General features: G+C 40.1%; 1 protein-coding gene across 8 annotated transcripts in view; it reads right to left on the bottom strand.

Moving 5' to 3' along the window:
* The window catches only part of GRM8 (glutamate metabotropic receptor 8), a 490,512-nt gene that overhangs the window by 440,058 nt on the left and 26,855 nt on the right, over positions 1-23,599 (bottom strand). The window contains exon 1 of one of the 8 annotated variants that reach the window (XM_065555631.1): positions 650-714. The exons of the other annotated variants lie outside the window; for them this stretch is intronic. The gene's annotated coding sequence lies outside the window, so the exon portion shown is untranslated. Of the gene's footprint in view, positions 1-649; positions 715-23,599 lie in introns of those variants that run through there. 8 annotated transcript variants of the gene reach the window in all.

Below are 23,599 nucleotides of genomic sequence, written 5' to 3'. Positions count from 1 at the left end.
GAACTAAGTGACTTGAACAGAAAGATAATTCAACTTTTGCCTAGGTTTTCAGCTCCACACAAAAAAGCAAAGCCAGTATTTGATTTAGAAAAGCGTAAGAGGCTCTTTTAGAAGGAAGTATATACCCTGCTTTTAGTATATGGGACTACAGTGTCACCTGTCTTAATTCTCTGAGAAGATACTCCTGCTTGTAAGTCAGCGTTCAGGAAGTGGCAGGGTAAGAGTGCTAGAACAACTGAGAGTTGGAGTTCCTTCCCTCCTTTTTTGGAATCTATTGTGATCGATAGAAATGCTTCTTTTCACATCCGCTCTTTTTCCTTAGCTTTTTTATTATATGTAGAGCCTCAAGCCACTCAGATTAGGAAACGTAAAAGGCTTAGGTATTAACTTCTTAAGAATTAACTTCTTAAGGTTTAACTTCTTAAGACCATATAAATTTAGAGCCTCTCTGCTTTGACGCTACCCCCAACAACTCAAGTAAATGTACCCTCTGATAAAAAAAAAATCAGCACAATTCATAATGTGAATTATCAAGCAATAAACTCTCCAGCTATACCTTCTAGTCTCTTTCTTTAAATTTACATATAAGATGATATTTCATTCATCTCTGATAAAATCTCTATTTTGTTAGCAAGGTGAACAAACTTACAGCAAAGCTGATCAACAATAGGAGTCTGCCACACTTTCTGTTTCGCCCACAGCTCTATACACTGGGTCATTAAACAAACAGAAGTGCAGAGTTGACAGTCTCTTTCCCCTCATCATGACTCACAAATTCTTCTCTAATCTATTAGAGATATGCACATACCTTCTGTAAGAAACTGCTGTCAGTGTGCTGTAAGATGAACAAGAGCCCAGGACAAATGCTCTCAAATAGCAAAGAAATTAGCCTGTGTCACATGCTGATTTCAGATGCAGAGGCATCCAGTGAAAAGCATTTTAAAGAAGTGGTTTATTTTCACAGAAAATCTGAAAGTTTAGCTCATTTTCATTTCCTGTTCGATACATTTTCCTTTCTGGAAGCAAATTCACAAGCCTTCCTCTTTTGAATCTAACCCTTTAAGTCTTGAAATTGTTTACATAAAAGATGAGAAGGCTGTGTTTGAGAATGATTGAGTGTAAACACCCTAAATACGGAGGAAACGTGCCTGAACTGAATGAGGGAAGCAGAATAGAATCGTATGAGCTTATTCCATCCTCAGATATGCAGGTACAATTTCCACTGACTTCAACAGAAGTATCATATTGAATTGTAAAATCAGAAATGTAGAAATTAAAGATGAAAAACATCCATCTTTACTAATAATAATAATTAGTATTATTACTAACCAGTCCATCCCCCTGCCAATATACGATTATTCCCTACAGTACAACTTCTAGTGCTTTGTTCAGTAAAGTTGTAGATATCTCAAGAGAGGGGATTTCCATGCTCTGTTTGGGAAACTAATTTCCCCCTAATAACATCACAGTATTAAGATAATTTGCTTGATATTCAAGGTCAATGTTCCATTTTTTGAATTTTGTCTCATTACTCATTATAAACCCCCTACCACATTAAATAACAGCAGGTTATATCCAAATACATAATGGGTGGAATCCTGTCTCCACTGAAGTCAATGCAGAAATTCCCATTGACCTCAATGGAGCCAGGATTTCACCCAATCTCTCATTTTGTAATTATCTTTTAAAAAAAATTCTCTCCTCCCGTTTACACCTTTCAAATATTAGACTATCATCCTCTCTCACCCTTCCCCAATATCATCACCTTGCAAAATTACAGATAATGGGCTAAATTCAGCCCTGGCATAACACACTTTCCTTCTGTGTAGTTGTATGGCTGATACCAGGAGTGAACTGTGGCCATTAACTTTTAATCTTATTTTTTATACAAATTTCTGCTACTCTTCTCTGAATTGTTCCTTATCTGTAAAGATCTTTTGGGGTCAGAGGTTCCCTGAACTGAAGGCAATATTGCATTTGCTGCAGCACCATAATATAGAAATGGAATTATTATTCCCCTGCTCTGTGACTTGGTGCCACTGCACATTCAGTCCCAAATTGCACTGGCCTTTTTCGCTCCCTCACCACACTGCAAACTCACATCAGATTTCCTGTCCACTCTCATCCTGGATCTTTTTCTATCTTAAACCTTTCTAGGTTTCTCTCCCTCTATGGAATATTTGTACATTTGAACATATTCCCTGAAATGGGCTAATTTGCTTTTTTACCAAATTATTCACATTTCATTTTCAGCAATTAAATCTAGACTTTCTAGGTCCACTTGCATTATTTCTCTATCAGTGATGTTTGTAAAACTTACCTTTAGGGCTTGTCAAGAAGTTCCCATCAAAACTTGTTTATCATTTTTGACAGAAAATGGCTTTTCTGGTTAAAAAGAAAAATTCATGAAAGAATGTCTGTTTTTATTTTTAAAAGGTCAGATTTTTGTACACATTTTTGTTGGGGAAAATGTATTTTTCAGCCATCTTTAACTCTTGTCTAGCTATTGGTATTTATTACAGTGACAATTATTATGATATCTGAGTGACTCCCAAATCTAGAAATGTCCTGCAGCATAATTCTCCTACCTAGTTCCATACAGCAGTTGGGCAAATGTTTCTATTTTATTTCTTGTTTGTTTTATTTTTCCTTGAGTTTTTATTTCCATCTCTTTGTCATGATCCATGGGTCTCAAACGTGGGTCTGCAGGAACAGGCTCCTTCCAACCCTCCATCTGGCAGCCTGCTCACCTGGAATCCATGAAGTCCAGCCCCAGTTTGAGGCTCCACCCCTGCAGTCCTATTGGCGAATCCCAGGGCAGCCGATTGGCCTGCTGGCCCTACTTAAGCCAGCAGCAGGAACAGGAAGCTGTCTGACCAACAGGGCTCCACCCTGTACTGAACTGTGTGCCTTGTGCTTCCTACTCCTGGTCCTCTAGCTTGCTTTTCTGGCATCCTGACCTGGCATGACTCCTGGCCTCTGATTTTGTGGTTCTGTTCTCCTGTTTTTCTCCTGGTATACTGACCCAGTTACTAGGTCTGCCTGCCTACAACCCAGCTGACGCTCTCTCGTCTCTGCATTTTCCTACTATTCCTTCTTATCTCTCACTTCTTGCCCTCTACATTCTCTTCTTCCATTTATTATCATCTGAAAATGTTATTAGTTTGGTGTTTGTCCCCTATTCTAGACACTGGAGATATTACATAAGATAGGGTTTAATACCATTCCCTGTGGCATTCTGCTAGACAACTCCTCAATTCATTACATTGCCAATTATTATTGCCTCTTGTTTATGGTATAGCAGATAAGTCTACATGCCAGTTCTCATGACTCCAAGCCAACTTGAATTTGCTTTGAAAGTAAGATTTCATGGGACATTAGACAAAATGGTTTACTAGCATCCGAACACATCATGTGCCACATTCCCTTCATCCTCATTGTGCAATTCTATCAAAAACAGCAATCAACTTTATGTGGCAATTGTTGTGTTGGGGGGGGGGGTTTGTTTTTTATTAACCTGAGCAGTAAATTGCTCCTGGGCCAATAATCTTCTAGCTATTTAGACTTAAACTTTAGATTCCACTGCTCAGTAGCACTGGAGTAGCCAGGCTATACAATGGGTATCTCAATGGGTGCTGGGTAGAAGGAATCTGCCTCCATAGTGTGCACATGGCTGCTACTTCTGTCTCAGAGAGGGTGGGAACTGAATGAATGGATGGTGGATCTGTTTAGATGTAGATACAGCTGCCCGGCCCTATTCCTATCCTTCATGCTGGGACACAGACCTTCCCCATGGAATAGGGACTGTGCATCCTGCTGAGGCCTGGGGTGTATAAATCCTGTCTACAGTTCCTTTGGATTAGTATCATACTAGTTCTAGTGGTTCTGCTAGTCTAGGACTAGGGTGACCAGACGGCAAATGTGAAAAATCAGGACGGGAGTGGGGTGATAATAGGAGCCTATATAAGAAAAAGACCCAAAATTCAGGACTGTCCCTATAAAATTGGGACATCTGGTCATCCTATCTAGCCCCTCTTATGCTCCAAAACTAGAGATAGGATTTGTGACTTAGAAATTTATTGTCTTACTATTTGTTCCAATATTTTCCAAGAAATAGAATCATAGGGGTCTTATTCACCATTCTCTTACCCATTCATGCCTCAATTGAAATCAATGATGTTGCATGCCTGTAAAACTGGAGTAACACAATGGTGAATCAAGTCCATGGAAGTTAGAGCTGGAAAAGACCTGTTGGATTATCCCGTCCATCTCCCTGCTAGTGCAGAAAGTTACAACAGTGTGTTTTTTTGTTTGGTTGTTTTTTGTTTTAGTGTTTTCTCTGGCCTAATGAGTACCAAGCCATTGAGCTCTCTCTCAGCTGATGTCTCATTCTATATGTGTCCTCTTTCTCTTTTGTTTTTACATCTTTTAACTAAACAAAGTCAGTAATTGTATTCCTTCCATTTAGTTCCACTTAACCAAGGTATTAAAAAAGCTAAATATGTATCTTTCCTCAGAAGACTGTCCCTCTAGACCTCTGATCAGTCTTGTTGTTCTTTGGCTTCCCTCCAATTTTTCAATATCTTTCTGATATTCTGAATAAAATATATATGAATAATTATACAAAAGTATAGACACGGGAATGGTTACCTTCTTGCGGTGTAGTATAATGACATACAGACTAAAATCACAATGGCCTTTTTCTGCTGTTTATCATATTGCAATCTTATGTCTAATTAGCTGTCCTTATTGGGTAGTAATTGCCATTATCACTCTTCTTTCTTTGTCTTGAGGGAGTAATATTTTTTTTCAATCTATGATACCATCTACGTTCTTAGTGACTTTTCAAAACAGTCAGATGTTCAGCAAGTTTGTTTGCCAATTCCCTAACATGCTACATTCATGTAAACAGGAATGATTGATTTGCATCTATTGAAATTTTCCAAGTATTTGTTTCCCTGCTTTTTAACAATAGCTAATTTACAAGGTCTTCATTATTTCCTATTTAAGCCTCTTTTTTAATCTTTCTTGTTAAAGACAGAATAAGAAAAACAGTTCAATATCTTGGTTATTTTGAGTCACCAAATTGCATCCTTCTCTCTCTCATCCACCTCTTTCTCTGACAAGATCCAAGGACATCAATATTATCCAGCAAGCGTTTTCTTCCTCCTTGATCCTATACCTCTCATATCTTCCATCCTATTTTCTTATCCTTCAGCCCCATCACTAATTCAGAGGTTTCCCTTATGCTGTTCACTTCTAAGTCTTTGGCTTCTGCCAGTGTTTTCTCCTTACTGTGTCTTATCTCAGTTCTCCTGTCTTGCTTTCACAGCATTCATGCTGCCTCCTAAGCTTGGAAGAGTTCTCCAGTTCCTGTCCACCTAGTGCCCTAAATGACTTAGTAACTAAGAAATAAGGCTAAGCCCATCTGGCTAACTCAGTGGATAACCGTAAAGGCTGGGGAAATTGTATAAGGAGCCACAAATCTCACTCACAAAAAGGAGAGAACTGGGTATAGCATCTACTTTTAGTGAAGGTTTTCTCCAAACCACTTCTCCCATGCCTCATCATCATCATCTGATCCTCTAGCAAATAATTGCAGACCCCAGGTTTCCTTGCTTAAGAAACAATAGAATTACCTTAAAATACCACTGGTTTGGACCAATGCTACAAGCATACACTATACTATGCATTTTCAATAGTTTTCCTGTCATTCCCTTGCCCTCATATTCAGCCTCATAGTACAGAACCACATCCCCTGTTATATTTCTCCATGTGTTCTACAGTTTTCTTAAAAGTAATGTTGTCATGGGTGACAAGGAAATCAGCAGTGCTGGTTGGCTGCCTGTGCTAAGGGGCTCCTAAGCTGGATGAGAATGATGCATTTGAAAATTCCATCAGTAATGTTATAGCAGGCATTGTTTTTACATTGGTTTGGCTGAGGTTCATTAACAGGATCCAGACTTTTCCCCCTAGATCCCACCTCACATAGATCTCCCCACAGACACATGGTCCATACCTACCCCTCCACAACCCCATACAGTGTGCTCTTCCCCACAAAATGGGGAAGGTGCAAACTGGGTCGGCTGAGGGGAGGAATGGCACACATTCTCTCTTCCCATTGTCAGGAGACTGGGTCAGAACAGAAGCCCAGCCTAGGGGTCAGAATCCAAATGCCAGAGCCCAGGCTCAGAGTCAAAGGTCAGAACCAAAGTCAGAGTCAAATGCCACAGTCAAGAGTCAAGACAGAGTCAGAAATCAGAGCTGAGGGTGAGAACCAGATGACCTGGAGCCAGGGAAGGCAGGGTCTAGGCTGGATGCAGGAAAGGTACAAGGCTGGAACAAGGCTGGGTGCAGGGTTTGCAGTGAAGCACGCACAGGGAGGAATAGAATCCACAAGTGTATGCGTTGAGCAGCCACTGACTCTCTGCAGGTGCTGGGCTTAAGAGTAAGCCACCTAACTGCCTGAGCCATTCAGGGAGTTCTCCTGTGGCACAACTATGTTTGTTGCCTGCCTGATGACTGAGCAGGTGCAGCTGCAGGGCCTCGGTCCTGACATGCAACCCGTGCACCTTAGGTGAGAAAGATAATCTGAGGTCTATTAGTTATTTCTACAAGTGAAGCACCCACAGGACTGCCCTGGCTAGACAAGGGTCCAGAGAAAGTGGTACAATATACAAGCGTCGTGATCAGGATGATGATGGGTTCAAGTCTTGTTAGAACATTCTTTTTCTCCCCTGTGTTTTAGTTGTGGTACGAAAGCACATTTGTTGCTGAAAACAACATCCATTTTATCTGATCAAATGCTTGTTGGTAGCTGTTTAATGGAGATGTCACAGGGTTTTAAGCATCAAATAAAATACTTCCCTTAAATATATAGCGGGTAATCCCCCTATTTGTAGAGTATATTAGCCCGATCCAAATTCCACTGGAGTCTATGAGAGTCTTTCCATTATCTTCAATCGGCTTTAGATCAGGTCTTGTAAGTACAAATGAATGCTAAATATACCTGTAAAATAAAAAACCCCAAAGAGACCTAACAAACAATGAAAGTACATCAGATCTGCAGACTCAAGACAGATCAGGGGGAAAAAAATGTAGGAAGTATTGGAAACGTATGCAGTAACACGTCCCAAAATCCAGCTATCATGAGCACTATTATGGGCAGGGATCTATGAGAAAAGTTCAGTAAGCCCTTTTTTAAATGATGAGGGAGATAAACATAATTGGTTTATTTGAGATGGAGACACACCAGGGAATGAACCAGCCATTATGTAAAGTAGAGACTGTGGAGTAACATAGCGCTGCTAGTTCAGAGAGAAATTCTTTTGACAAAAAGAGGCCCAGACAGTTCAGTGAATAACATTTCACAATGAAATGATACATATTATTATAACACAGTCTCTCTTGAATGCTTTGGTACATTTCATCTGCTTTTTGCTTAGCAGAGACAAATCTATTTTCAGAAAGATACTTTTTAAAGGAAAAATATACTCATCATGTCACAGCAGTCAGTAATTTTAATTTCAAACCTGTGCTCTTTGACTATCTGAAGGATCAAAGCAACACTCCTACTGCTGATGTCAGAATTCTAATATCATTTTTATTATTATTATTATTATTATTAGAAGGAAGTAAACCAAAAATAACTTTAGTTTTCTTAACATTTGCAGACTGGAAATCACTCTATTTCTCTTTACTGCACTATCTATCTCATCATTCCCATCTTCTCTCTCCCCCTGCTACTTATTTCAAACTACCTTGCCAAGAAAATACCCATCAAAACCCTTAGGGCTGGTCTTGTGACATTCACCCTTTCCTGCCAGTTGCTATTCAGCAAGTAATCTGTAACATCTAGGATTTCAGCACTGTACTCCTCCAACAGCTAAAAGCCCTAAGTATTCCCATGTCTCTAAAGAGGCAAGCTGTCTTTGACTTGTGCCTTTTCTTAAATCATCATATAAACATTAGGTTGAAAGTGGCTGAAAGCAAGTACTTTGTAACTCCTTCTACATGAGCTGAATCACCAAATTTCGATCTCATTTCCAAAATTACCAGTGCCATAATACTTGGAAATGACATGGCACTTCCAGGAATGCTAGCTGACTTTATGGCATAATCCCTGGAAGTAATACTTTCCTGTGACATCCCAGAGCAGTGTCCTCAGCAGTGGTGTTTTAAAGATACCTGTGGACATCAGCAAGTAGTGGCTATTTTCTGACTCATCTCTACAAATTGGTTTATTTATTAACTGCAAGGAACCCCAAAATCTTGCTGCTGGTGATGTTCTCCATAAACAACGGTAATTCTCAATGCCTGTGTACATGACGATTCATCTCAGAATAACAAAATCACTTCATTTAGAATCAGCCTAGAGGGAGGGGACATCCTTATTTTCAAGTCAATAAGGAAGGTCTATGACATTCTGTCTCATCTTCTTTCTCTGGCAAGTCTGATTCTGTTGCTTCATTCTGCAGTGATTTGTGTACACATGAGTAGTGGGACAAATGCCCTACAACAGATACTTTTCTAATTTTCCTAATATGTTGTTCTAACTCCCAGGGCTGCCCAGAGGATTCAGGGGGCCTGAGGCAAAGCAATTTCGGGGGCCCCTTCCATAAAAAAGTTGCAATACTATAGGAACATGTATTTGGAAATGTAAAAAAACCAGTGAAATACATTCAAAAATTAATTTTTAATAATTTGAAAATACACTAAATACATTATTTAAAAACATTAAATGCTTTAATGGTATGTATACATTTGCAATTACATAATGGGCTGTCGCTGGATGATGGTGATGATTGGTGCCAATGGGCTGTCGCTGCCTGGGGGTGGCGCTACTGTTGCCCAGGGCTGGGTGGGGAGCTGGGCTCTGGGTCGGGGGGTGCCTGGCTCAGAGGGCTGGGCTCAGAGCTGGGGGTCAGGACTGTGGGGGGGATGGGGTCGGGGGGTGCCTGGCTCAGAGAGGTTGGGCTTGGAGCTGGGGGTCAGGGCTGTGGGGTGATGGGGTCGGGGAGGGGTGTCCGGTTCAGAGGGGCTGGGCTCAGAACTGGGGGTCAGGTCTGTGGGAGGATGGGGTCGGGGCGGGTGTCCGGTTCAGAGGGGCTGGGTTCAGAGCTGGGGGTCAGGTCTGTGGGGGGATGGGGTCAGAGGGTGCCCGGCTCAGAGGGGCTGGGCTCGGAGCTGGGGGATAGGGGGTGCCCGGCTCAGAGGGGCTTATCATGCCACTTACCTCCCTCTCCCAGGGCCTCATCGAGCCGTGTCCAGGAGCTGCTGCCGCTCAGCCCGCCAGAGCTCACAGCCCCACCCCCTTAACACGTGGCTCTGAGCGGGAGGACCTCAGGCCCCACCTGAGCGACGGTGCTGCAACGCTGTCCAGGGCTGCTCCTGGACGCGGCGCGCTGAGGTGCCGGGAGATGGGGGAAAAGCGAAGGCGGAGGTGGGGGGGGGAGCTTCCAACATTCTCATGGGGGCCCCTGCGGGGCCTGGGGCAAATTACCCCACTTGACGGCCCTGCTAACTCCTGCTGACAGCCCTGCACACACAGTTGTTGTCAGCTAGTAAACCACTTCGGACAGACAACACTGGAGAGAATTTTTTGCAGATACTTAGTAGGTCAAGTCACCTCTCAAAATGGGTAATTTCTTCTAACAAGTGGCCAATTCAGAAGCTATTTTTACTTCAGCATATCTGTTTTAAATGTGCTGGGCCAAGGGTAGCACATTAAAATCAACTTCTGGGCTTGCTAAAGGGGGAAATATTTTTGCAACTTGTTTTAATTTTGTCTTAATATAATACAGGCTACAATTCATCTTTCTTAACAGGTAAAAGAATATCTGAAATGATGTCAGGTTGTCTTATTTGACTTGAGTAAATGGGAATCAAAAGCCCATGTTTTAATGATTTTCTATGAAGACACTATTTTTTTGGATGAAGCTTTATATTTTTGCAGCTGGGGCTGTGATTTAAGTCTGGCCTGAAGTCTTGAGTATCCTACTGAAATTCTAGCTCAGTCCCAAAGCCCAGCCACCAGGCAAAAATTCATGCCGTTAGATTTACTTAGGAGGAAAGCTCAGACTAAGGTATCAGAAAAAAAGAAATCTCTTCTGACCAAACAAAAGAAGAGACCCCCTCCATATATAGTTTTATCTCATCTGATGGCTTTAAACACTGATTCCACTGCACGGGGAGGGGATAAGTATGTGAATAAATGGAGAATTTCAACTTCCTGTGCCCTTAGCCTTCTTGAGACCATATCTTCCAAGAAAACATAAACCTACATAATAAAAAAGGATCAGTGTTCAAACTGTAGCTAATTACACAATTAATTGAAAAATTGCCTTTCTTAAAGCCCTAATCTGTTCTTCCTATTTATATTTTAACCAATAACTTACTGCAGATATCATAACCCTGGTACCTTCCTCTTATAGTGGACATTTACTTGTTTCAATACAATTACCACAACCAATAAGTTAATATAGTCTCATAAGAGAGATGCCATCATTACACAGATTTATGAGCAGAGCACTAAACATAAAATTGAAGTAATTGCTTGTGTGCTTCCCGGCTATTTTGCCAGTTAATATAAATAATATAATTCTCAGCATGAGCCACCAAAAGGACATCAGCCTTAAAACTAATTCCTCCCCTGCCTCTGTCAGGTATTCTCACTATAAACGTGACAAAGAATGTGTTGCTAAGTGATACTGACAACCATATATTACCAGGGAGAGGTGGTTTCCTCAAGAACCCCAAACAATCTGTTGTTTTGGTTTGTTACCACATAACATTGATTTAAGGCTGCAATTTTCCATTCCTCTCTGGAGCATGAGCTGCTAAATTTATTAGTGTCACATATACTGAAATTTCTACTTTTTCATCCCTGTTAAAATTTCCATAAACAAACTGATCAAATATGTATTTTGTTTTGCTTATTTTAAGACACACTTAAAAACAATTATTATTTAACCACTGCTCCTGGTATTATTGTACATGCTAAGCAAAGCAATGTAGAATGCTGTACAGATGATCCAGATTGTGAAATGCTATCTGGGGCACACAATATATATGTGAAGTGTCTTTTTCTACTCCCAAATAAAGATTTACGAAGCATCAATACATAAGAGAGGAAAATATGTCTATGCTGGCAAACTATGCAACATTATTTTGAATGGCTGACAAAGTGCATTTAAAGAACTGGAGTGTCATTTAAGAAATAAGAACACTCATAATGGGTCAGACCAAAGGTCCATCTAGCCCAGTATCCTGTCGTCCAACAGTGGCCAGTGCCAGGTGCATTTAAATCTCACCCTAACTTTTCTTCCTTTGCAAATTCCTGGGGGGGGGGGTCTGCATAGCTGAGAGAACAAATCCAGTGTACTGGTTTTTGGTCATTTGTTTTGTTTTATCTTTTTTTCCAGAGCTGATATTAACTGTAGCAAAACTGGGCCCTGAGAGCTCAGGAGATTTAGTCTGTGACCTATGAGCTTTTTACCCAGCAGATTCACGGTTTATCATGAGTCTCAATGAGTCCATTGAGGGCTCACAATGAAGAGCAGCATAAAGCAATGTAAAAAATTGTTGCCAGCGAACCAAGGGAAATTTCAGACTTTATCAAGAATGAGGGCCAGTGGAGCTGCTGAACAAGATCACTGTGTCATGATCTCATTCTCCACGAGTGTTTTCAGTACGTTTAGATGAACCTAGGGCTTGCCTGATGCCTGTGCTAAAAGTAATAAATAATCATAACAGATATTGCATGTATATTGTATCTGTCTTCCAGAGGGATCCCAAAGTGCTTTAGAAAATAATTAATGTGTCGGCTGGCTGCTGTGATATACAGCTGCCTCTAGAGTTGTCCATGATGCTTTATAACACAACAGCTTTCAGGAAAGTTAAGAAGTATAAATACCTTCCATTAAAACTGTGGATACAAATTTGTAGGGGTCCTTTGACTCCACTGGGTGCTAGATCGGGCCCTATGTAATTACTCCTACTGAAAATAGGCTAGGACAGTGCAATTAATAATATCCCAACCCTTGTAAAATGTCCCATGGGGATTTTATTGACCAGATGTGATTTAATCCCCAATTTTACATGGCAACGTCAGTCCTTGAAATCTCCCAAGTAAAGTGAATAACAATAAAAATAACACCTCAGAAGAATACCATTGATTCTTCCAGTAAATGTGCATAAGTTCAAGGCAACTAATTTTCAATGAAGTAATACATCTGCCCAAAAATGTAACATGGACAATGTTTGCGGGAAACATTAAGTGTGTATGTTCACATCTATCCATTCCCTGTGGTTCTTCATAATATTATGTTTGACAATAAATAAACTCAGCTTTGGTGCAATTCTGGAAATACAGTGTTCCCAGCCTGAAAAGCCTTTTCTGAGACATTTCAAGTGCCGAGAAACATAGGTTTTATCAGTCCAAGAGTCAAGACAGCAGAGGTAGGATTTCAGGTAACAAACGCATTATGGCCAATTAATCCTTTAATAGGAGCGACGGATTGGAAACCTGCATAACACTATTATTGTGATACTGAGGTACCATAAGGTCATGTTATATATCCTGACTGAAAATACATCTATTTTTAAGAGGAAATTTAGAACTTTAATTGCAGCCCCCGGTTCAAATAGTGCTAATAGCCACTTTCACCATGCCAGCCTTCTTTCTCTGCTCCCTTCTTCCCTGCCTGTCTTTCAAGAATATTTTCTATGGAAGAAGACTAAGTCCCAGATCTACCTCCTGACTATTCTTCCCCAACCTTGTATTTCCTAGTGACCTTTAGGGTCAAAGCATGAACTAAGCAGTAGATAATCTCCTAATCTCTTGATAAACGATCACGTTTTTTGGATGAGCTCTCCAGAGGACAAGTTGAGCACTATCCTTCCCGTAAAGCCTGCTTTTGCCTGATCAATTTTTTTTTAAATACAAGTAATATAGCTAGGTCATTAAACTACGTTCAGCTGCATACACACCCCCTGCACTGGCATAGCATAAATACTCCCAACTCATAAATCCCACTTCCTCAGACGGATAAGGAGTTTCTCTCTTGAAACAATTCAAAAAACGCAGCCCACTGGATTCAAATCTGGGAGACAACAAATTCAAACAATGTACAGTAATACATGTTGGGGAAAAGCTTCCTATATTGATACCAAGTATCAGTCACGATCATATGGAAAATAAGAAGTAGAGTGCACTTTTGCATTAACAGTGAGTCAAATAGAGGACGAGGCAGTTCAGACAGTAAGTCTATAGCTTAACCACATGGCCCACCATCAAGAAACTACAGAATGCCAACACAAGTGCCTGAGGATTCTGCCAAGGAGATAGATGCTCCTGCTGGAAGAAAATATTTTTTCTGGGTTTTATAACCAACCAAAGGGAAAGACTTGGAATGGCAAATACAATGAATACCTAACTTGATAATTTTAAATTCAGGGATAGAGGAGGAAAAAATGTTTTTTTATTTATACTGTATAACTTGAAGTTAGACTCTTTTGAAAAACACAATGACAATGTTAAAAAATAATATTCCGTCCATTCCAAATTTGTCATGTGTGTAATTTCTTCATTAAAGTTTGGGAAGACAGTGACACTGATAGATGATGCCCTTAGCTAATGTGCACTTTTCAGAGCTGGTTTCATAGATTACATGAGATAGAAAATGAGCATTTTTTAATGAATTGTTATGCTTATATTTGAAATGAAATGCATGAGTCTGGAGCATTTGTAGGTTAGCTACATGTTCTGCAAATTATAATACTGCAGATAACCAAAACGATACCACAAATGTATTCCTCCTATTCACAGTGGGGGAATTGTAATATTTTACTTATTATTATTTTTAATATATTTTTCAAAGTTCTTTTTGCTCCTCACTATCTTCAGCAGAACTAGGTTGGCTTTGTTAGACTCACTGCTCCTATTTTTCTGGGTTTTACAATTTGGGCGATGAAGAAAACTTTTTGTAACTTGTCTATAGCAATAAGGGTTTTTTCTCCCCACATACTTATCTTCTCTCTCTTATTTTCTCCATTCTCCCATGGTTCCCTCTGTCTACTCCTGATTATATTCTCTTTCTCCCTGCATGCTTTCAGCAAGCACATGGGATTTTCAAGCAAGATGTCAGTCTCCTTCAGCACTCAGCCCCATGCCAGTTGTCCTCCCTGTTCCAGTCCCCAGGGACACATTCCAGGAGAGTTTAGAGCAGGGGTTCTCAAACTGGGGGTTGTGACCCCTCAGGGGGTCACAAGATTACATAGGCGGCGCGAGCTGACAGTCTCCACCCCAAACCCCGTTTCGCCTCCAGCATTTTTAATAGTGTTAAATATTCTTTTAAAAATTAAATTTATAAGGAGGGGCCGCACTCAGAGGCTTGCTGTGTGAAAGGGGTCACCAATACAAAAGTTTGAAAACCACTGGTTTAAAGGATAATCTGACTAGAGTACATCATCTTCTCCAGCCCCACATCCATGGGAAGAGGCTCCTGATGGCATGTAGCTATGGGAAGACCCTGCATTTGCATATGCCTGCCCCTGCATTTCTAATTTTGTGTGTAATCTCCCTTGCTGATATAGCAAAGTAACTTTGAAATATCTAAGCTAGATAAGATCTATAGATGCAAAGAACCCTGGCAATCTCAAACCCCCAAACACCAGCTGACATGAATATTGGGGAATGGCATCCAAAAGGCCCAAGAATGAACCCTGTGAGTCTCTCAGATCAGGGGGAAGCAGCCTCTTCTTAAAGTTCAGGCAGATATTGTTGGCATAGGAGCAATGGCAGCAGAAATTCAGGACAGGGGATTTTGCAGTGTGACCCCCACCAAGCAGAAGCTTATTCAGCTAAACCTAAAGCCATCATTGACCCCATTGCTAAGAACTGAATAAAATACCAGTCATTAGGGGTTTTCAGCAAGGTGCTGACAGTCCTTAAGGCAGCAAGTTAGGATTAGCTCGGCACTTCACAGAATACCATGTGGTACTAACAATTCCCTAAAGAAGTCTAAATGTTTCACATCAACACTTTTACAACCAGAAGTATAATAAGTTCATTTGACAAGAACTACATTCCATACATCCATATTGACCAGCATTCATTAAATTCCCATGCTTTAATTCTTTATGGATGGCATCTTATATCAACTGTTCCATTATTTTGCCCAGGACTGATGTCAAGCTAACCAGCTTATCTGTATCTAAGGTTTCAGAGTTGCAGCCATTTTAGTCTGTATTTGCAAAAAGAACAGGAGTACTTGTGGCACCTTAGAGACGAACAAATTTATTTGAGCATAAGCTTTATGGGCTACATGCAACCGATGAAGTGGACTGTAGCCCATGAAAGCTTAGGCTCAAATAAATTTGTTCGTCTCTAAAGTGCCACAAGTACTCCTGTTCTTTTATCTGTATCTAAGTCATTCCTTTTACCATGTCTATATACTGGCTTTCTTCCAGTTGTCTGACTTCAGCTGAACCATTTCCGAAGTAAGCTAATACTCAGCCAGAATAAAGGAGGCAGATTCGGGTCCTTGGTGGGTAATAGACAAGGGGAGTAGAAACAAAATTCCATAAATTACAAAAAATTACTGAGTAATGCCTGACTCCATCCCTTTCCACCACTCCTGCATCACAAAAGGAGTGGAAGCTCCTAAACTCCCAAATGGAGGTTCTTTCTGCATGGAGGACTTCCAAGTGAGCATAGAGCCAGTACAGCCTGCTCCTATGCCCCACATGTAGGTGGAATGAGAAGAGGTGGGGAAGTGATGCAACCTGAGCATGCTACACTCCAGCAATCCCTACTGGCGCACGGTCATTTGTGGACTACAGCCAATTTGCATGAGTTAGAGCAGTTTGGGCTAGCGCGGATCAATCCATAAGCTCAGGGAACCATAAAAGGCGCCACCCTCCTCTTTGTTCCTGCATCTACTGGATCCTAGTATTAGAAAGAATCTGGGTCAAAATATTGTAGGATGACAGAACACCAGTTTTCTACAGTTTAATTCAGAGTACACAGTTTTCTCAACTAAATTACACTGAACGTTGAAATATGTAGGGCATAAATGACAGGGGAAAAGGAACCTTATTATTTATGTTCCAAGTATTCCTCTCTGGTGAGTAATAAAAGAGCATGATAAACCCCTGAATCATAACATTTGCAAAATGTAATTGAAATCCAAGTGCACAAATTGTGTTTATATACCTATTTCTTTGCTTTGCTAATGTATAATAATTGATATCTATCTACATATGCCTCTTGTTGCATTGATTTATATGGTTACATAAGTATGTTCTCACTGTCTTAGTGAAAGAAAGGTTCTAATGGAATAAATGTCAAGATGATTGCTTGGATATCTGCTCACACCAGGATTTGATCTCTTGCTTATGTTGTTTAATATTCATAAATTATGGCATATGTTTCAGGAACAAGTAATTACCCTCATCATTCTGGGTGTTAAACTTGTAAGTACTTTGGAGTGAACTCCATGATAGATGGCCAGTTCAATGATCATTTAATGTAATGCTTTCAGATAAGGGACAAACACATGTAGCTCTGTAAAATGGTCAGATGTATGGGACTATTGTTACTGTCTGCTTTCCAACTCTACTAGCAAAAGAATTGTATGACAGTATAAAGTTAAACTACTGCTAGTGTCTATTCAATACTCCCATACTTAAAAAAAAATACAATATTCCTGAGCCTTTCTAGCTGGATATTTTCCAAAGTATGGTGAACTTGTCTTAGTGACACTGTCAGTTTCAATATCTGTTCACTTGCTTTTAAATGAAATTTTCAATTCTCAGAGAATGAAAGTCTACCCTATTTAGGTCTTAAATTGGATTAAGCAGTGTATAGGTCTTGTGTTGTCCTAATGCAGAGGTGAATTTCATCCAGACTGTACTGTATTTCTTTAAGTACTAGGTCAAATGCAAAAAGTTATTTCTTAATTTACATCATCCTAGAACTCTTTTGTAAATTACTTTCTAACAATAACCAAATGAAGCAATTTGCACACATGGATGGCAGTGTGTCTTAATGGACCACATTCTTCCCTCAGACCCACTTCAACTCCCATGGAAATTAGTGATAACTTCTGTTTAAATGCTTTCAAGAGCAGAACTAGTCTCAAAATACTCAGAGTGAAATCTTGCCCTGAGCAAATCCTGTGGTATAGTGCTGGAGGCTTGGCTAGCACAAAAGACAGACTGACATTGTCAATAGGATGGGCAGTTTCTAACATGCTGGTTTAGTATGGGCAGCTCAACATATCAAATGGCATATATTGCTACTTCTCTGAATGGTAGCAATGCCCGCATTTAATATTCTGCCAGACGGTATTTGCTACTAATGTATCATATGTATAGGCTGGTTTACGGCCTAGGATATCTCCATTTTCCCCATGACCACCACACCTCAGACCATGGGCTTGTCAGCTATTTCTCCTAGTGCTTTCTCAAGGGATTCTGGGTGGCACCAGACACTGCGTACAGCACTGCGTGGGTGCTGGTTTGGGACTACCACTATGATGTTCCCTCTTTCCCAATATGTGCCCCAGTGCAAGCAAGGGCAGCAGTTAGCTTTTACCAAGTAGGAATAAATATGTATGTAGCATTTCTTAGCAAAGTCTTTTCCTTAATCTTTTCAATAGGAGATTTTAGTAACATCAGTGAGATTCATTATTATTGACATGTAACACTGTAATTCACGTTTTTAGTCATTGGGCCTGAAAAAGTATCCCAATTAAAGTTGTAACTACTATATTCTTTCACTGGGGCTTCCAAGATGATGTTAGTTACAGGGAGCATCTTTGCCTCCCCATGTGTCTGTGTCATGCTGCCCCCAGAGTGAAGGAATGCCACAGACTTGTGCTGTTTAGAGAGAGAAATAAGCATCTTTATATGAAAAAGCTTTTGGCACAGCCCAGTTATTTTATTTATCCAGGTGGCATTATTTTTATGCTTCACTTGCTCTGTGTTTTAATATTTTAATGCTTTTAACTACGTTACTTGGAAGTGGCTGAAGTGCTGCAGCAGATAATGCCACACTTTAGTTTGATGCCTATTTATTATCATTATTACATTGGTCCACCTAAGTGACTTCAGTACCAAGTCACAATATCCTAAAGCAAGGAGGAGCAATAGCCTGTCTATGGAAGGTCCTATAATATTGCATACTGGAAATGGAGAAATCTTTATGGTCCTTATAGAAAGCTGTATGTAAAAAACAAAGCCAAGAAACTTTAGAGTCTTATCCTAAGAACATGCAACATCTACATTTATGGAGGGGGTAGTTATGTACCTACGGCTCAACAATGCAAGGTGCTGAGCACTCTGGCCATGATACAGCAAAGCGTATCAGCACATGCATAGTTCTACTGAAGCCATGGAATGACACACAATCTTACAGTTAAGCAAGTGCTTTAGTGCTTTCCTTAATTGGGACCAGAATGCTCAGAACCAGGATCAAACCCCTTACAAAAATTCTTCAGAAATGTTTTTCAACATTTTCACTTGAGTACCAAAAGTTAGTCTCATAAATCCATAGTTAGGAACCTAAATAAGTGACCTGATCTCCAGAAGTGTTGAATCCAGAATCTCCCATGGGCAATCAGTTAGCTGGATTTCTTTTATGTGCAGGCTTTTCAATGGTTCTGGTCACTACAGTACCCGAGTACCTCTCATGCACGCATGAGTTTCTTAACATGCACACACACACCCCATAAGCAACAGAAGGAGAAATGAGGCACAGAGAGACTAGGGCCCCAATCCTGCAAGCTAACCATGCAGGCAGATTTTACATCCACGTGGAACCTCATCAGAGCCAAAGCCCAAAACTGATCTAGAAAGGGTTGTTGCAAGTTCCAAGACCCATTTTAAAGTAACAAAAAAAGAATATGTTAAAAATTAAACATTGTGGATGTATTGTATTTATTTATTTTCAGTTTCAGGGTGCATTACTGTTTGAGCATAAAATATTACGGTGAACTTTTTCAAAAATGACAAGTGATTTTGGATTCCTCACTTAAAAGGGCCTGATTCTCAGATTGGTTAGCTCGTGACACCCCAAATCACTAGTCTTTTTGTTTGTTTAATATTGGCTTGTTTTTGAATGGGTGAAATATGGAAAGTTGGTTTGCCAAAAAAGATTTAGAGATAGCTTAGCTAAGCAGCAACTATATAGGGAGATGACAAGAATCTACAACTCCTGGGGTGTGTACACACCAAGGATGAAGAAAAATCATTTAGGATATAGCATACAAGGGAGTATAGTTAAAAATAATAAGATGAACTAAAGAAAAGGACCATTTAGATCACAGGAAAATTTCTCATTTCCATGATTCATCTTATTCACAGTCTGCACCCACTCTTTCTTTTCCAGTTCTGAGTATTTTCTGACCAGACACTATTAATAATACTGGATTGTGCATTTTGCAAGTTAATTGGCCATTTAGTTTCCTTTTTGAAAATCCAGCCTCATTCATGTTCAAAAACAAGTGTACCAAATCATGGCTTAGCTATATCACAGCATTCTGGACGATTGCACGCAGTACCTTTGGGAACCATATTGTATTAAGTGTATCAATGGTTTAAGTATCACTGTTGCCCTGGGAATGTATGCATCTCCAGTGGGGAACAGTCACCACAGCTCTATCAGGAACTAAGAACGGGAGACGGGTGGGGAATTAAGGTGAAGAACTCAGGTTGTAAACACCTCCAGAGAGGTACCATCCCCTGGGAATGCTTGCTAATACAGGCCCCAGCTGGGTTTTCAGAGGCCAACAGACAACAAAGGGCTTTGGGCATAAAAAAACTGCATTTGAACTGACTCAGGGCATTTTTTTCTGATCCAGCAGACAGACAGGACCTTCTGTCCAAAGGAGGACCAAAACTTGCAGAAGCTTTGTCAAGATCTTGGCCTACTAGGGTCCCATAAGACTGATGGGTGACTTCTGGTAATCTTTTAGCATGCATATAGGAACTTTTATTGTTTTTATATCTTTTCTCTGTAGTGCTTTTACCTTATGAATAAATGTGCTTGCTTAGAAAGAATGTGTGGTAACTTGTAACTGCCGGCATACACTGTTCACAGCCCTAGAAAGAGGAAGCAGAGCACAGGCACTGGCCTTTGGGGAAGACTGGCTTGCTGGGGATATCACAATGTCAGATAGGGAGCTATGCAGCTTTAAAAACCCTGGTCAGGAGACAGACAGACAGACACACACACACACCCCTACCTTGCTCCAAGAAAGGTGATATCTTGGAGCCAGGAACTCGAAGTGGGTTCCCTCAAGGGAGCACAAAGGGTGAATACAGGTTAAGTTATGCTGAAACTGTGACAAATGGCTATGATCTTATGGACAGATTCCGGCTGGTCATATGCAGGTACACAAATCTTTTTCCTCCTTAGGTTCATAACAGACAGATGATCGTGAACCTGGGGAATGCAGGTACTGTACATAGATAATGCTGCCAGTGTCTCTAGCCTCCTCAAGAGTCAGGAGAGGGTGAGCCATTGATGAACTGATATATCCAGGTATATGCAGAATGATTCTTCTGTGACACTCTCATTTGGAGCCCTCAGGAAGAATTCTGGCTAATTGAAGTCTATGGAATTGAACCCATTTATACCAGCTCTCAATTCATCCCCATATTCCTACTTAAAACATCTGAGACAGATTTTTTTAAGGTAAGGTGGTTTCTTGTGTCCGGTATTAGATTTTGCAATTAAAGTTCAATTATAAACGGTGAAACAAGAACAAATAAAATAGTCCAGCTTTTATTTTTCTCAGGAAAGCATTCACATTGTTCTGCAGCATGGATAGACTATAACATTCATATCCTGAAAGCACACTGACAATTAACAGCCAACATTGTAAAGGGCCCCCTCACCTGGCAATGGCAACATATACAGCAGCTTTAAAGTTGTGCACCTGCTCTTTTGAAAGCTATTTCCCAGCTTTCTCTCTCTGAATAGTATATGATTAAGGGCCTGATCTTGCAACAGCTCTGAGTGCAGAACTCCCATCTGCTTCAACGAACATTCTGTGCACAAAAGACTTATGTGATGAGACCCTATATAAGACAAAAAAAACTAAGATGCTGGAATTTTGTTATGAAGTTTGAAACCCTGCTACACTCACCTGGTTTCAGATTTCCTTAAAAACCTCACACCACCAACTATTTTAATCTAAGAACCACATTTTTGCGGATATAAATGGGCACAGAACCATTGACTTCAATGGAAATTTCCATGGAGGGTTTGGTCTTCCAGTCTAGTTTTGCAGATGCGAAAATTTCAGAAGATTCAGATAATGTTTAAGGATTGCCCTTTAGTAGCTTGACTAGAGTGGGTCAACATTTCTTGAATTTTGAAATTTTGCTGAAATTTGTTTTTTAATTCAGAACTTTTTCAAACCATTTTCCCATTAATTTCCCCCCATTTTTCCAACAGCTACAGAAATTCAACCATTAGAAAAAGGGAGGAAATTTCTGAAACAAACTGAACACTGGCTTTTGCAGAAGTGGAGGAACTGGCTTTATTCTGAACCCACTAGATTTCTGCAGGCCTGATCCAAAGCCATCAATCCAAATCAATTGAAAGAGCCTCATTGAGTTTGGCGGGCTTTTAATCAGACCCTAAAACAAAATCCTCTTGTAATCCAGTTTTCAACTGCCCCTTCAGTTCTACCAGTTCACCCAATACTTAGATGGAATAATAGGCACAGGGCTTTTCTCAAGATGTGAACATGGAATCCACTTTTAATCAAGCTCTGAACTGTTCCTTAGTTGATGTACAATTCTTTCCCAAATGGATAATTAATGGCTAAAAGAACTATATAGTGAATCTGTCATTGAGCATACAGTAGTTATTATGTCCTTTTCCCCACAGTGTTAATGGTTATTCTTAGTAGACTGAGCACTCACTGTTTCAGTAGAAATATATCTGCTATGTTGAATAGCTTGAGCTAGATTGTGCTCTCCCACCCTGTCAGCCTAGCACTGTCTACACAGGATATTAAGTCTGTTTAACTGCATCACTGAGGGAGGTGGATTTTTCACACCCCTGAGCGATTTGGTTACATCGACCTAATTTCCTCATGTAGACCAGACCCTAGTTACTGATGCATTCCATTCAGACTAGATCAATCAGTCATTTGACTTCCATGGGCTATGCTCTACAGGGATTCATTCCCCAGATACAGAAAAGCAAACAAACTTTTAGTGAAAACAAAATATCTTTTTTAATGTTTCCTAAGGCACAAGAGTGAACTTGAATAATTGTCATGAAAGTCATTTTCAAATCCAATTTGACTGTCATTTTTCTCAAGCATTTAAGAAAAAAAATAAATCACTTGGCTAGGTAGAATTAATGTAAATTCCAGATTCTATCTTCTTTTATCACATAGTATTTAATATCATGCTTTGTTGTGGTAATGACAGCCATTTGTTCTTCCAGTGATTTTAATATAAATTTCAGCACTGAACTTTAACAGTTTTAATTTTTCAGGGGCAGTAATCTGAATATTTTTTTCCTGTCAGTTGAGCTGTTTTTTCTTTGATTGCCATGCTTTTCTCTTGGGGATATACAATCTGTAATTACAGTTCAGGCAGGATTTCAACATTTGCTTATAGCAACTGATAATTTGCACATTAAAACCCTATAGTGGGTGAGATCAGCCTTTCCCACAGGAAAACCCATGGCAGTGGGTTGTGGAGGAGGAGTCTCTTATCAAGATCTTTCTATCTATTTTAAGTACTTATATGACACCCATCACCATAGTTATCTGAGCACCCAACATTCTTTAATGTATTAATGCTCATAACACCACTGTCAGGTTGGGAAATATTACCTCTATTTTACAGATGGGAAATTGAAACACAGAGAGAGGCTAGGTGACTGTGTGATGAAGGAAGGAATCGAACCTGAGTCTTCTGAGTCCTAAACTAGCACCCTAACCACCCATATCATCCTTCCTCTCCAGGTACACAGCATCCCATCAAGGAGGAAGTAGTTTGCCCCATTCAGAGAAAAGGCTGCAAGGCCTGCCCTCAAAGCAAGTGAATCCTTTAGGACCCATGGGCTATCAGCAGGATGACCCTTTGTTTCCTTGTGGGCACCCCACACCCCCTTGCCAATCACTCCTCCCTTACCAGATACAAAAGGTTTTCAACTATAAATGGATGAGGAAATAAAATAAGTAAAACTTGAACTGTGGATTTCAGATGCTTATCACCAAAATGTAAGTCCTTCATTATTGACAGTAAAAGTTATATGTATATTAACTGGCCTTTCCAATCGGTAATATACTCAGAAAATAATACCTTGATTTCAGGACATTTTTATGACATTCCAAATGGGCAGCTCTTTTGTGGTTCTTCCCCTTCCTACCCCCAAGTTCTATGATTAACCATCCCCTCTGTACTCTGACAGTTCTAGTTACATTTGGACATTTCCAAGAGCAGTCCCAGGCGTAACTTCCACCACAAAGCACTGAAAAAATCTTCCCATTATACACACATTCCGAACCATATATTTTTGCCTCAGGTTACTAGTCAATTTGTCTTGAGTCTCCTACATATCTGT

The sequence above is a fragment of the Chrysemys picta genome, chromosome 1 (assembly GCF_011386835.1).
Source record: "Chrysemys picta bellii isolate R12L10 chromosome 1, ASM1138683v2, whole genome shotgun sequence".
NCBI classification, from domain to species: domain Eukaryota; kingdom Metazoa; phylum Chordata; order Testudines; family Emydidae; genus Chrysemys; species Chrysemys picta.
Note: the sequence above shows the minus strand (reverse complement) of the source record. Positions and strands in the feature narration are given on the sequence as shown.